The following is a 16,114-nucleotide window of genomic DNA, read 5'->3' on the forward strand; positions in this document are numbered from 1 at the left end:
AGGGGCTTCTGCTAATTAAATTGAATTAGTCCAGTTTTGCTGCAAACAGGTAACTGATTTTGGTATTTTATTCCTTGATACTTATTGCTGAAACAAGTTTTTATGAAAAAAGGAGAGTATTAGCCTGGGGACAAAAGTAGTTTGGTTCTGAGTTCTCTAGAGGAGCTGCCAATATTAATGAACTATCACTTGGAGCCTGCAACCTGCCAGCCTCAACTTTTCCTCTCCTGGGCCAGCCATCATCGGTCTTTCACATTGCCTTTCACTTTGCCAAGTAAGCCTTTTCAGTACCTTCTGGTATAGGTCTTGTTTCTTAAGGGAGCGTGCCCTAAGTAGGGGAACTGGGCAATCTGGAAGGGAACTTCTATTTCACAGCCATATGGGAATTCCGGTAGAATGAGACTCTATGATGAGTGTGGGTACCTGCCCTTCTTGGCAGGAGTGGACTAGAAATCACTTGGTGTTACTGTAAGCCCAGTCTATTGATGTGCACCTGTGTTGTGGGAGAATACTACTCTCAATGGCTGCACGGCTGCCAGTGACGTTACAAAGTCCTCCATGTAAAAGCATGGCTAACTGCTTAACATGTATTAAATGAAAAAGCAGAATATGAAGTGATCTAGGTACTGTACAAGTGTCATAAAATTTTTGCATATGGTTAAAATAATATTAATATAAGAAAGTGTAAATAGCTGTAATAAGTTACGGTGAGAGTAAAGTCATTTCTTTTTCTTTTTTGCAGCAACATGTTCTTTAGTGTTTTAGCACATTTGTAGTAGAGTTTTGAAGTTATTTTTGCAAATAAGATATGTAGGATTCTAGGTCTGTGAAGTAAAATTGAATGAAGAGGATTTGACAGTCTGTTTAAACTTCTGGGAAGTAAAGGTTGAAAACAGTAAGATTTTGTCTGTGTATCTTCTGAAGCTGAAATGAACACTGTGCCCATTTTGCTCTATGTCTATTGAGTATTTTCTAAAGTCTTTTTGGGGAGTAAGTATATCTTCAGCTGAAAGAAGATTTCTAAGTATCTGAGTCCTTTAGGAAGCTGAAAGTTTTGAGTTATGCAAGTGTGCCTTCAGTGTCCTTTGGCAACAACCCCTTCCTATACTTTCTTCACTGCCGTGATTTGTATCTCGAATGACCATGTCCCTCTTCCTGCTCACAAAAACCTTGAGCTTAGTTGTGTATACCTTGGATAAAGCAATAGAGTGCAGAAGTAGAGAATGCTGGTTCTGGACTCAAATTCCTGATGTGGAATCCTGGCTGGTTTTGGGACTGTGGGCTCTTGAAGGGAGTAGCCTCATATGTACAGTGGAGACCACAAAGTACCCTTAGGGTAGCTGTGAAGATGGCGAGTATTCCTTTTAACTATGAGAAATCAGAAAAATATGGAAAACCACAAAAAAAGATAATAGAAATAACCCAAAACTCCACAACATATTTTGCTTTTTGTCTTCTCTGATGATGAAATGAAAGGTGTTGACCATTGGGGAAGTAAACATGTTTGAAAGTGGGGCGCTTCCAGACTCCCTGAAATATATGCCTCTTTTCTACCTATGCCTAGTACCGTACCTCACTCATTGTCACCCACTAGAGATCTAACTTTGTGTTCTGGGTTCTACTGCTACATTTTGTGACTTGGGCAAATCATCTAAATACTTCTAGGTGTTCTTTAAGGCTTAAAAACCAAAGTTAGGTTAGCTTTCTCATCCTTTCTTTTCTTAACCCATGACTTGGTTGATTTATGGTTTGTTTATTTCCTTCATATGTCTTCAGTGAAAGGAGCAGAGAAAATGAGTTTGGATGCCTCAGTTAGCCAACAGCTTTTGAGCAGACACTCTTCTGGCCCGAAAATAACAGAAACACATAATACATACATGATCTCTGGCTCTTGGCGCTTGTGGCAGGGCCCTGGATAGGGAAGGGTAAGCATCCTGATGCTGTAATGTGACGGAAACTTCTGTAGGGAAGCATAGGATTCAGTGTCAGTACTTGTGATGCAAGTAGTTATTTGAACATTTCTCTTGTTTGTTTTTAACCTTTTTTTTTGAGACGGAGTCTCCCTCTGTTGCCCAGGCTGGAGTGCAGTGGTGCAATCTCAGCTCATTGCAACCTCTGTCTCCTGGGTTCAAGCAATTCTCCTGCCTCAGCCTCCTGAGTAGCTGGGACTACAGGTGCATGCCACCATGCCCAGCTAAATTTTTGCATTTTTAGTAGAGACGGGGTTTCACTGTGTTAGCCAGGATCTCTTGACCTCGTGATCTGCCCACCTCAGCCTCCCAAAGTGCTGGGATTATAGGCATGAGCCACCACGCCTGGCCTGCTGTTTGTTTTTAACTTTTAAGTTCAGGAATACATGGGCAGGATGTGCAGGTTTGTTACATAGGTAAAGGTGTGTCATTGGGGTTTGTTGTACAGATTATTTCATCATGCAGGTATTAAGCCTAGTACCCACTAGGTATTTTTTCTGGATCCTCTTCCTGCTCCCACCCTTCACCCTCCTATAGGCCCTAGTGCATCTCGTTCCCCTCTATGTGTCCATGTATTACCATCATTTAGTGCCCACTTATAAGTAAGAACATGTAGTATTTGGCTATCTGTTCTTACATTAGTTTGCTAAGGATGCAGCTGCATCCATGTCCCTGCAAAGGACATGGTCCCATTCTTTTTTATGGCTGCATAGTATTCCATGACATATATGTACCGTATTTTCTTTATCCAGTCTATCATTGATGGGCATTTAGATTGATTCCATGCAAGTTCTTAGAGACATTCAAATAATATTTGAGCATTTCTTACTGGAATAAAGTGAAAAAGAAAGGTGTGGCACCTGGCTGGCTCATTCAGGAGACCTGGGTTTGAACTGCTTTATCTGTAAAAGCTCAATTTAATTCAGAGTTATATGACTAAAAGGTATACAGCACCTGCATCCTGGAGGTAGGGATGCACTGTTCTTGACTTCACAGAGCACCTATTTAAGCTGAACAGCAGATGCCTGCTGTGAGATCATGTGCTCAGTGTGTACACAACTGGGAAATCTGGTCTATGTTATCTCCTTGGAATGTCTCTTGGAGTCAGCTGTGATGCCCCTAGGGGTTCAGGAACAAGGGAGAAAAATGAGTGGACATCTTAAGGCTCTTTGAGGATTTCCTGGTTGCTTCCAGCTCATGTTGAGGAGTATTACTGGAAGGTTTGGAAGGATAAAAGCCACGTAACAGCAGTTTCTGTTTTCTCTAACCTCCGTTTATCAGTCTGGTCAAGGCAGCAGGTAACCAAGAGGTCATGAATGCAGTGCCTAAGCTGTATGTGGGCCTAAGACCTGCCAAGGTATTCAAGTACAACCACACGGAAGCTTTGCTTTCTAGGCACAAAGTTTGGTTATCTTATATCTCCTTGCCATGCTTTTCATAAAATATTAACAAGAGTTAGATGTTGGAGTTTCTCAGTGTGTGGACAAATATGCAGGTGCTTTCCAAACAATATTATGTTGCCCTTTCTGCTGAACTGTTGGTGTAAGGAAACCTTATAATGTGTAACAGCATGGCGTTAGCTGATCCATCATTCCATTCTCCATGTTGATCATAGCTCTGCAAAATGACCTTCTTCACTACGGGAGTTGTGCCACAATACAACTGCCAACAGTGTTGCCATTTTGATACTGTTGAAGGAAATTAGGTATCATTTTCTTTTGGTCCAGGAAGATAATTTTCCCATTGTGCAAGTTTACTAGCCATAGAATTAATAAACTTCACCCTTATATCAACTTGAATATTTAAGTTATTCTGGGAAACAATTTTAAGTGGGTATTTAATTCAAATCTTGTTACTCTCTGTCCACTGAACTGACATGAGTCATCTAATCCTTGATTTAATCTTTAATGCCCAGATAAAAATTAAGGCTAGCTCTGTGTTTATTGTTACAACAGTTGCCTGCACTGCTTTTCCTGGGTGGTTTTCTTTATGGTTTAAAATTCGTTACAATGATCCTACTGTGTTGGACACTAGCATAAAAAGAAGGTGTTCAGTCCCTTCATTTGTGGATATGTTGTTACTGCTAAGTTTTCTTACAGTTTGCTTGTTGTAGGATACTTGCTGTAACCTGCCACTTGCCTGGAAGGGAAAGGAATATCAAAGGTGAACCTAGTGCATGAAGTATTTATCACCCAGGTAGTCTCTTCTGTTCTGAGAAGAACTGAAGTTGTTGAGCGGAGTTTGCTGTAAATGGTGGCATCTCAGTTTGATGGCTTTGGGACAGGAGCACCAACATTTAATGGTGGATTCAGGGCATGTTATATTTCAGCCCAAAGTTAAGACCAAAGCACTTTAGTCACATATTTTATTAACGAAGATTATTATGTGAGTAAGTGTAATGAAAATGGAAGTGGTTGGGATATGGCCATCAGATTCAGGCCCAAAGAGAGTATTCTTAAATTCCCAGTCTTACGTAAGAGGCTGCTTTGGAACTCTGGGTACATTGTCTGAATTCTCATAAACCTCTGCTTATAGCTCACTTGTAGCACTTGTGCTGTTTGTTATTACTTTTGTGTCTGTGTTCTTTACTTAGTTGGGAATTCCTGAACCTAGGAACTGTGTCATAACGTTTGAATGAATCAATTTATATAAAAAGCAGAATTCCACCCTGGGCTTCCTCAGGACAAGGAAATAGTGGCAACAACATTATCTTTGGATGCAAAATGTGGTTTGTATCCTGTTTCTTTTGTTTGTTAGCCATGTGCCTTTAGGCAGGTGTCTTGTCCTTTCTGAGCCTTAGCCTCCTCACCACCAGTAAGAGTGGGATAAAAACCTCAGAAGTTATTAACATATTCAGAAAAACCTAAGTGGGTGCTTTATGGAATTGTACCATGATAAACTCAATCAAACACTTGATATGTATTCCTCCATTCAGCTCACCTTTTGATCTTAAAACACTGATTTCGTAGGATGATGTTTTTCAAGATATCCTAGAGAGGCCCTTAAAAATTTCTTGTTTCTCATTTTCAAGTCAGTATCAAAAAAGTCCTTATTTTAGTAGACATTTGTTTATCCATTGTCCAGATATTTACTGGGTTCCTGCTGTATTCCAGGCCCTGCGCTGAGTGCTAGAGGTACGTAAACCAACAAAACAGATACATTTTGGGTTAATCTAACTGGATGTTAGTTAAGCAGTAGAGATAGACAAAAAAAGTCAACAATTGAATGAAAGCATTGTTATGAAGTGTCATGAGGAAAATCAAATGATGAGGTGGACACTGGTTGGGGGTGATGGAAAACTATTTTGGATAGGGTGGTGAAAGAGTGCCCCTTAGAGAAATGATATGTAAGCTGAGACTTAAAGAATGAGACACTGCCACCACAGTCCTCCTCTTTGTGGGCTTGGGGGACATGCAGAACAAGGACTTCTTGCCTTGTGGTCTCAGGCCGCACCACCAGCCTGCACTGTGGTCACTCTGCCCTTGGAGCTACTATCAACAGGTAGATGGGCCTCCCTTCTGCTAAGTTGCCAACTTCTCCTTAGCAGAGGGTCCTACCAACAACTCCTTAATGTCTTATAAGCTGATCCCTTCAGACTGGGAGAGGGAGTGGTGGTGTCTGACTTCTCTCCATTTCCCTGGTTCTGGAACTTTTAATGGACATTTGAATCATGGGGATTTTGTGAGAATTGCATTGTTGGATCCCACGTCCAGAATTTCTAATTTAAGTAGGCCTGAGAATTTTCATGTCTAGCAAGTTCCCAGGTGAGGTTGATGCCCCTGGCATAAGGACCACACTTTGAGAGCTACTGGTGGCTTTTGCCTTAAAACAGGTAAGTGATGTCTATCATCCATTTTATCTATCTATAAAGTAAATATGGGGGAGATGACAGTTATGTAGTACTAACTATATGAGAGGCACTGTGCTAAGTGCTTGGCACATTTTAGGTCATTAATAAAGAATTTTTCAAGATAGGTGAGTTATTATTATTTTTCTCTGTGTTACTAATGAAATTGAGGCACAGAGAGATTGCAGGTCTTCAAGATCACTTAGCCAGGAAATGATCGAGCTGGGATTTGAACAGGGCGGTTTAGCTTGCTCCAGAGTCCGCGTTCTTAATCATTAGGCTAAAATAGAAGTATCAGTAGTATCTACTGTCTAGGATTTTAAAATGATGATTATATGAGATCATGTAGATACTGGGCTGAGACCTTTTTTTTCTTCCTTTTTTTTAAGCTTCCCTTCCCTTCCCTTATCATTATGCTATATGTAAAAATGGAGCCTAATCTACCAATTTTTAACTCTGGTTGTGCTTTGATTGAGGAATGACTTTTGGCAGGAGAGGCTACTAGCCCAGTGCAATTTATGTAACAGTTACTCTATAAAGGTTTGTTGAATGAATATATGAGTTCTCAATTGTTGAAACTGTTGCCATTTTCTCTCGGGACATTTGATTAGGGAAAGATTTATTTTAAAAGACAGGAAAGCATGAACTGCAAAAGAAAAAAGTGGTAAAATAAACTTCATCAAAATGGAAAACTTTTGCTCTTTGGAAGATAGACTGGGGGAACAAGGCAATAGACTGGGAGAAAATATTGTAAAATATAAAAGTAATAAAAGGCATGTGCTCAGAATACATGAAGAACTCTTACAACATATAAAACAGACAACCTGATAAAAATATGGACAAATGGTTTGAATAGACATGTTATAAAAGAAAATACATAAATGATCAAAAGCACATGAAGTTTTGAGGAAATGCATATTAAAGCCACAATGAGATACCACTGTATACCCATTAGAACGGCCAAAGTTAAAAAGACTATACCAAGTGCTGGTGAGGATGTGGAGGGACTGGCATCTTTTTACATTCTTGATGGGAATGCAAGTTGGAAAACATTATGGTAGGGTGTATAAGATAACATAAAATTGCCATATAATTCAGCAGTTCAACTCCTTGGTCTTTGTCAAAGGGAAAGGAGAACATGTCCATACAGATATTATGTAAATATTCATGGCAACATTATTCATAATAGTCTTAAAAAATGGATACAACCTAATTATGGTGTGCCTGTGCTATTGAATATTACCTAACAACAAAAGGATAACTTATTAATATATCATGACATGTTGTATTTTACCAAAACTTTAAAAAGTTATGCTAAGTGAAAGATGTCAAACCCAAAAGAATAAATACTATTCAATTTCATTATATGAAAATTGAAAATTGGCAAAACTAGTGATATAAAGCAGATTAGTGATTGCCTGGGCTGGGAGTTGAGAGACAGTATTTGACTACAAAAAGTACCAGGAAAATTTTTAGGGTGCTAGTAATTTATTAATATATCTTGAATGTGGTGGGGGTTACAAGGTTATGTGCAATTATGAAAATTCATCAAAATATGAAATTAAAATAACTGACTTTTATTACAATTTATTATTTTGTCATTAATTTCGAAAATTATAAATTGTACCCACCAAAGCAAAAATATTTAAAAACTATATAGTCTCTGCCAGTTTATCTTACCTGTTTCTATTAATAAAGCATTCTGTAATGTTTCATCATTAAATATAATAACAGATTATTTTTCTCAGCACTTTATATTCTTATTCTTTTACTAGTCATTATATGACTAGAGAATTTGGAAAAGAGTTACTTTTTTTCTTTCTTTTATAAAACCATATTAATCCAATTTGCAGACCCTTTACTTCTTTTTCCAAGGGCATTATTTCCACTGAAAATACTGGACAAATTTAAGGGACACATTTTTTTGTTTTGAATCAAAGAGCTTGTCATAGTATAAAAACCAACAACATTGCTATGATATTAAAAGGACCTCTCTCAACTATCTGTCTCTGTTCAAATAGGCCCAGGAATGCCCACTTGCAAGGCTGTTGTGAAGGTGAACCGAGACCATGTATGTCAGATGTAGCAGACAGCCATGGTCCTCAGTAGGCTGATGGCTTTACTGTTTTTCTCCATAACACTTCTCATTTCTCAGAGCCAAGGCCAGGGAATGTTTTGAAATGTTTATTTCAAAAGTATTTATTGTACATATATTATTTATTCATTTACTTATGATTACTATGTCTTTGAAATGAGCCTGTGTTAAACAGATATTCAGATCAGCTTTAACAAATCCTTTAGGCCTAATAATTTTTTTCTTTCAACATGCCTAATGTAGCATAATAGTTAATAGCATAGTAGTTTGACTTTTAAAATCAATTTTCAGGGAAGAATGTGAATATAGGAAAGCTTCCTGTCAGAGATTATCTAAACTTACGCATAAATTCTAAGTAAAACTCTGAATTTAGGTGTATAATTATAGAATCTCTTCAATTATAAGAAATTTGAAAAAATTGTTTCTTATCTATGATGAGTTTATTTTAAAAAGTTATTAAGTATTTATAAAGGAGCCTTTTTTGGGGTGGCTGCTGATTACTATCAAGTTTCCAATATTACAGACTCTGTGCTTGACTTGAATAGTACAGTTTATTTAGGCTTCTAGCTCCTAGTAGTGTTTCCAGACAGATTCCCCAGTCTCTCTGAAGTTCAGTTCAGTCATCATCTCCTCTCTATTCCTGGAGTGTATGTTGCTTATAGTAGCTGTTCAAGGGAAAGATATATGAATGAGATTAATCCATAAATGTTTGAATTCAAACTCTTGTTTTTTTTTAAGTACTTGTATAAAAAGGAATGAAATATTTGTCCATGCTAAAGCATGGAGAAACCTTGAAAACTTTATTTTTATATGTTATTTTAAATTATACGTTAAGTTCTAGGCTACATATGCAGAACATGCAGGTTTGTTACATAGGTATACATGTGCCATGGTGGTTTGCTGCACACATTAACCCATCACAAACAGTAGGTATTTGTTCTAACGCTATCCCTCCCCTTGCCCCCGACCCCTGACAGGCCCCGGTGTGTGATGTTCCCCTCCCTGTGTTCATATGTTCTCACTGTTGAACTCCCATAAATAATGCCACACACATCTGCAGCCATCTAATCTTTGACAAAACTGACAAAAACAAGCAATGGGGAAAGGATTCCCTATTTAATAAATGGTGTTGGGAAAACTGGCTAACCATATGCAGAAAACTGAAACTGGATCCCTTCCTTACACCTTATACAAAAATTAACTCAAGATGGATTAAAATATTTAAATGTAAATCCTAGCTTTTGAATTTATTTGTTCTTGTTTCTCTAGGTCTTCTAATTATGATGTTAGAGTATTCATTTTAGATCTTTCCTGCTTTCTCTTGTGGGCATTTAAACACTACTTTAGCTGCATTGGAAATTCTGGTAAGTTGTGTCTTTGTTCTCATTGGTTTCAAAGAACTTATTTATTTCTGCCTTAATTTCATTATTTACCCAGTAGTCATTCAGGAGCAGGTTGTTCAGTTTCCACATAGCTGTGTGATTTTGAGTGAGTTTTAAATCCTGATTTCTAATTTGATTGCACTGGGTCTCAGAGAGTGTTTGTTATGATATCTGTTCTTCTGTATTTGCTGAGGAGTGTTTTACTTCCAGTTATGTGGTCAATTTTAGAATAAGTGCTCTGTGGTGCTGAGAAAAATGCACATTCTGTTGATTTGGTAGGGGAGAGTTCTGTAGATGTCTATTAGGTCTGCTTGGTGCAGAGCTGAGTTCAAGTCCTGAATATCCTTGTTAATTTTCTGTCTTATTGATATGTCTAATATAGACAGTGGTCTGTTAAAGTCTCCACTATTATTTTGTGGGAGTCTAAGTCTCTTTGTAGGTCTCTAAGAACTTGCTTTATGAATCTGGGTGCTCCTGTATTGGATGCATATATATTTAGGATAGTTAGCTCCTCTTGTTGCATTGATCCCTTTACTGTTATATAAAGCTCTTCTTTGTCTTTTTTGGTCTTTGTTGGTTTAAAGTCTGTTTTATCAGAGACTAGAATTGCACCCCCTGCTTTTTTGTGCTTTCCATTTTCTTGGTAAATCTTCCTCCATGCCTTTATTTTGAGCCTGCATATGTCTTTGCACGTGAGATGGGTCTCCTGAATGCATTGTACTGATAGGTCTTGACTCTTTATCCAATATGCCAGTCTATGCCTTTTAATTGGGGGCATTTAGCCTGTTTACATTTAAGGTAATATTGTTAAGTGTGAATTTGATCCTGTCATTATGATGCTAGCTGGTTATATTATCCGTTAGTTGATGCAGTTTCTTCATAGTGTCGATGGTCTTTACAGTTTGGTTTGTTTTTGCAGTGGCTGGTACCAGTTTTTCCTTTCCATATATAGTGCTTCCTTCAGGAGCTCTTGTAACACAGGCCTGGTGGTGACAGTGGTGACAGAATCCCTCAGCATTTGCTTGTCTGGAAAGGATTTTATTTCTCCTTCATTTATGAAGCTTAGTTTGGCTGGATATGAAATTCTGGGTTGAAAATTCTTTTCTTTAAGAATGTTAAATATTGGCCCCCACTCTCTTCTGGCTTGTGGGGTTTCTGCAGAGAAATCTGCTATTAGTCTAATGGGCTTCCCTTTGTGGGTAACCAGACATTTCTCTCTGGCTGCCCTTAACATTTTTTCCTTCTTTTTAACCTTGGTGAATCTGACAATTATGTGTCTTGGTGTTGCTCTTCTTGAGGAGTTTCTTTGTGGTGGTCTCTGTATTTCCTGAATTTGAATGTTGGCCTGTCGTGCTAGAGTGGAGAAGTTCTCCTGGATGATATCCTAAAGCATATTTTCCAAGTTAGTTCCATTCTCTCCATCACTTTCAGGTACACCAATCAAATGTAGGTTTGGTCTTTTCACATAGTGCCATATTTCTTGGAGGCTTTGTTTGTTCCTTTTCATTCTTTCTTCTCTAATCTTGTCTTCATGCTTTATTTCATTAAGTTGATCTTCAATCTGATATCCTTTCTTCTGCTTAATCAGTTCAACTATTGATACTTGTGTATGCTTCACAAAGTTCTTGTGCTGTGTGTTTCAGCTCCTTCAGGTCGTTTATGTTCTTCTCTAAGCTTGTTATTCTGTTAGCAATTCCTCTCACCTTTTATCAAGGTTTTTATCTTCTTTGCATTGGGTTAGAATGTGGAGGAGTTTGTTATTACCCACCGTCTGAAGCTTACTTATGTCAGTTTGTTAAACTCATTCTCTGTCTGGTTTTGCTCCCTTGCTGGCAAGGAGTTATGATCCTTTGGAGGAGAAGAGGTGTTCTGATTTTTGGAATTTTCAGCCTTTTTGTGCTGGTTTTCCTCATCTTTGTGGATTTATCTACCTTTGGTCTTTGCTTTGGTGACCTTCAGATGGAGTTTTTGCATGGTCATCTTTTTTGTTGTTGTTGATGCTTTTGTTTTCTGTTTGTTAATTTTCCTTCTAATAATCAGGCCCTGGTTCAGGACTGCTGGAGTTTGCTAGGAGTCCACTCTAGACCCTGTTTGCCTGGATATCACCAGAGGAGGCTGTAGAACAGCAAGGATTGCTGCCTGTTTGTTCCTCTGGAGGCTTCATCCCACAGGGGTACCCACCAGTTGCCAGCTGGAGCTTACCCCTATGAGGTGTCTGTTGACCCCTGCTCAGAGGTGTCTCCCCATCAGGAGGCATGGGAGTCAGGGATCCACTTGAGTAGGCATTGTGTCCCTTAGCAGAGCTCTAGCACTGTGCTGGGAGATCTGCTGCTTTCTTCAGAGCTGGCAGGCAGGAATGTTATGTTTTAAGTCTGCTGAAGCTCCACCCACAGCCAATCCTTCCCTCAGGTGCTCTGTCTCAGGGAGAGGGGAGTTTTACCTGTAAGCCCCTGACTGAGTCTGCTGCCTTTCTTTCAGAGATGCCCTGCCCAGAGAGGAGGAATCTAGAGAGAGAGTGGCTACAGCAGCTTTGTGGCACTCAAAATTCTTTTATAATGATCTGAAGTTAACAGGATGCAGATTGTATATCTAAATTGACTTGTAAACATTTATTTTAGAAAATGATGATATATTCTCTCATCACTATTATATTTCTGTTGCTTTAGTGTGTAAAACACTATGCTAGATATTGTGGGAAAGACTAAAATTAATAATAGCTAATACTAGGCAAGTTCACATTGTGTGCCAGATGCTATGTTAGATGTGGGTGATTTCATTTAGTGCTAAAACAGCCCTATGAGAGAGCTCTTGTTAGTCTCTCTCTCTCTCTCTCTCTCTGTCTCTCTCTCTCTCTCTCTCTACCATTTGTGGGAACTGATGCTTTAGGAAGACATAAAGATGCTAATGGTGGAACTGGGATTTAAATTATGACCACAAAGCTGTTGTTCTTATATCTCTAACATACAAAGCCTTACGTTTCTCATCTGAAAGTGAGGATAACAAACTAGCTTGTTGCAAAGATTAAATAAAGTAGTGCTATACAACATTTGGTACTGCAGAGTACTACCATTACTATTTGATGGTAGTAATTAGTGTGGCCACTATGTAAGAGAGATTGGAAGATTAAAATAAATAATACACATAAAGGATTTAGCATGGAGCATGGCATGTAAGCACTAACCAACTCAAAGAGGCATCCTTTAAATTGGACCATGAAAGTTGACAGAATTTTTACAGTTGAACTTTGAACAACATCGGTTTGAAAGTATGTAGTGGACATACTTTCAAAGTGGACTATGTAGGTCCACTTATATGCAGATTCACTTCCACCTCTGCCACCCTTGAGACTGTTGGGACAGTCTCTCCACCTTCCTCCTTCACCTCAGCCTACTCAACACAAAGATGAGGATGAAGACCTTTATGATGATGCACTTCCACTTAATGGACAGTAAATATATATTCTCTTCCTTATGATTTCTTAATATTTTCTTTTCTGTAATAGATATACAGAATGTGTTAATAACTTTGTGTTATTAACAAACACAAACAGTTATTAACACATTTTAATAACTAAATCAATAAGGCTAACAGTTAACCATTAGTAGTTAAGCTTTGGAAAGGGCAAAAATTATATGTGGATTTTTAACTACGCAAGGGGATTCCCATTCCTAATCTCCCTGTTGTTCAAGGAGTCCACTGTATATAGAGAGATCTGTGCATGGGGGAAAAGAACATGGTCAAAATTAGGGGGATGCATGTATAAAGGTGCTGAGATGAGATTAAGGCTGTTAAGTAGTCAGTTTAGCTACACAAAGGTACACAGGAAGGAGTAGAAAGCTGGATTGGAAAGTAATTTGTGGCCAAATCTTTATAGATCTTCAAGGCCAGGCAAAGAAATTTGGCCTTGTTTATCCTTTGGAAAGCAAGTATACTGAGTTAACTCACTCAGAAACATCCAGGGTCTGTTTCTTAGCATTGGTAAATTAATTCTTTAGACACTGAAAAAGGAGAGTTCCTGTGGAATATTTTCTTGTTGTCATTATTTCTTTAATACATTTGTCTTCTAAAATGTACTGAGGTAGTGACTTGACAGAATCAAAGCATCTTGGAAAATGAATCATTGGCTTCTTTCTAATAGCTGCTTAGAATTCTAAATTTTTGTGTTGGCAGGTCTCAAATATTTTCTTAAGTCTGTGTGAAATGTTCAAAGAGTTTCCTGTGATAGTGTTTGGTTCATTCAGGTTGAAAATGATGAAAACGACTTCTGGAAAGAGAAGACAGTGTAGGTTACATCTGTCAACCTGGAAACAAAGTTCTGTAGACTTCGTATCATATCAAACATTTTTCCCTTAAATTATTACAGTGAAATCTAGATGCAAAGAGCACTGTTCCATCAAGGATCTTACCTGTCTCTGAATAGAACTGTATCTTCACAATGATATTGTGTGTGAGTACGTGTGTATAAAAATAAATCTGTCAATGTAGGCTTTTCCTTTTTCTCTTAAGGATTCATCATAAGATCCTATACTGTACGTTTTTCATTGTTGTTTTGAGAAAGAGTCTTACTCTGTCATCCAGGATGGACAGTGACACGATCTCAGCTCACTGCAACCTGTGCCTCCCAGGTTCAAGCGATTCTTATGCCTCAGCCTCCCAAGTAGCTAGAATTACAGGTATGCGCCACAACGCCTGGCTAATTTTTTGTATTTTAGTAGAGACAGGGTTTTGCCATGTTGGCTAGGCTGGTCTCGAACTCATGACCTGAAGTGAACCGCTTTCCTTGGCCTCCCAGAGTGCTGGGATTACAGGCTTAAGCCACCATACCTGGCCTATTGCGTACATTTTTAAAGGCACAATTAAAACCCATGTTTTGAATTATACTGCTCACATTTGCTTACAAATACTACATTCAAATTTGGTTAGATCTCTGTTTTCAGTGTAATTTAAATGAAAAAAATAATAATTGTATGATAAAGATAAATTGATGGTAACAAAGTAGGATATTTGAAAGGACATTTGGAAATGCTACAAAACTTATGTTTTCTATTTTAAATGGAAAAAAATAGTTTACCATGTGCCCATTTAACTTACACAAGTGAGTTTGCTTTATTAGGCTGACCGCAAATGAGTAAAAAAAAAAAAATTTCTTTTAGTAAATACATATATAAGGCCTCATTTCAGGTTTGAGGAAAATTGTGAATGTTTTTGGTAATTTTATATAATATTCTCTCTCTTGGAAGTCTCAGTAGTTTTTCTTGCTATGCCTGAATTTTGGCAGAATAACATGTCAAACCAATTTGTTATACACCTATTATAACAGAAGTGAGAAAGAAAAATCACAGTTCACAGTTTCAACAGGTTTGTACCAAAATGGTGTTTAGTATATCCAGTTGTTCTATCTAGAAAAAAAAATGTAGAATGACTCAACTTTAAATTAATTAATCTAAAAAGAAAAGCCTTCATAACCACCAGCTTTTATTTAGTGTTCTACACATTTCTAATATTCCAACAAGGACATCTTCCCTGGAGAGAGTAGAGTTGACATCACACCAACCCTGATTAGAATTTTCACTTAAGAACAGCAGTGAGGATGATATTATCTGCATTCAGATTCCAAGCTTAGTTATGGAATAAAATATTGCACATGTTGTGTTTGACATAATAAAACATAAGTGAAATGTGATTATTGCCAGGATTTTACTTAAACTAGAAATCTGCAACCTGTGCCTCCCAGGTTGCATCCTTGTAACAGTTTGACGTACACAAAATAACATGATACTGACTCTTTTTCAAGCCTTAATAATCATGTTATTCATATGGATTGGTTGAAGACTATTGGAGGTGATATCCAGTTGTGGTTTTTATGGCTGAAGCATATTTTTAGAAATCATGTTAATGGTGATATGATGGATAAATCAGATCTGAATACATTATACACTCTTTCCTCTTGGGAACATATTAATTAACATGTGAGATTGCTCATGATAATTCTTGTTAGAGCATTTTCAGCCTGCCTTCTGCCAAATCACTACAGTTTGTTGCTTTATGGAATACATGTTTTCTCCCCATCACTGGTCACCCTATGTCCTAATGCTAGAAAAATAAGATTTTTCCCAGGGATGAATTCTGGTGCCATTTCATTGAAACTAGACCTTTTCTCTGATTCTCCCCTTTTTTCTTGTGTGTATGTATGTTTGCATGTGTGCACACAAGTATGTGTGGTGTGTGTGAGAGACATAGAACACCTGTTTCTTAACTTTGCTTTTGATTGTTTTTTCGTTTGTTTTTATTGTTCTTAATTCCTAAGACATAATTTCAATATCTGGTAGGAGAAGCTTTCAGCTTTTGCTTTATTTTCTTGAAAAAATGTCCAAGCAATTAATTTTCTTTTTTTCTCCATGTATATCTTTAGATCTAGTTTGTTAAGCTTCCTCAAATTCCTGATGGGATGTTATAGGAAATTCACTGAAACTATAAATTAATTTTATGGAAATTTGACATCTTGAGAATGTTGATTTATCTCATCTACAAGCATCTTCTCTCTCCATTTATTCAGGGAATTTTAAATGTTTTGACATTTAAAGTTTTGACATTTTCTCCTTGAGAATCTCGGGTGATTTTTGTTAGATTAATTTGTTTTTGTTGCTCTTACAATTAGTGATGTGTTTTCCTTTTTTCCTGATTATTATGAGGAATACTCTTCACTTTATGTATATTTGTTTTATATTTGATAACTTTGCAGAATTCTATAATTAGTTCTCCATCACCTTATTAGCTATATCACTTTGTTTTAGCGGTTTGTGGGTGATAAGTTCTTTCC

The 16,114-nt window shown here is 37.5% G+C and overlaps 1 protein-coding gene across 2 annotated transcripts in view; it reads left to right on the forward strand.

Moving 5' to 3' along the window:
• The window catches only part of SH3GL2 (SH3 domain containing GRB2 like 2, endophilin A1), a 208,742-nt gene that overhangs the window by 53,756 nt on the left and 138,872 nt on the right, over nt 1-16,114 (forward strand). Inside the window, exon 1 of one of the 2 annotated variants that reach the window (XM_008997300.5) lies at nt 1-16,114. This exon is cut by the window's right edge and continues 48,981 nt beyond it. The exons of the other annotated variant lie outside the window; for it this stretch is intronic. The gene's annotated coding sequence lies outside the window, so the exon portion shown is untranslated. 2 annotated transcript variants of the gene reach the window in all.

The sequence above is a fragment of the Callithrix jacchus genome, chromosome 1 (genome assembly GCF_049354715.1).
Source record: "Callithrix jacchus isolate 240 chromosome 1, calJac240_pri, whole genome shotgun sequence".
In the NCBI taxonomy this organism is placed as follows: Eukaryota; Metazoa; Chordata; class Mammalia; order Primates; family Cebidae; genus Callithrix; species Callithrix jacchus.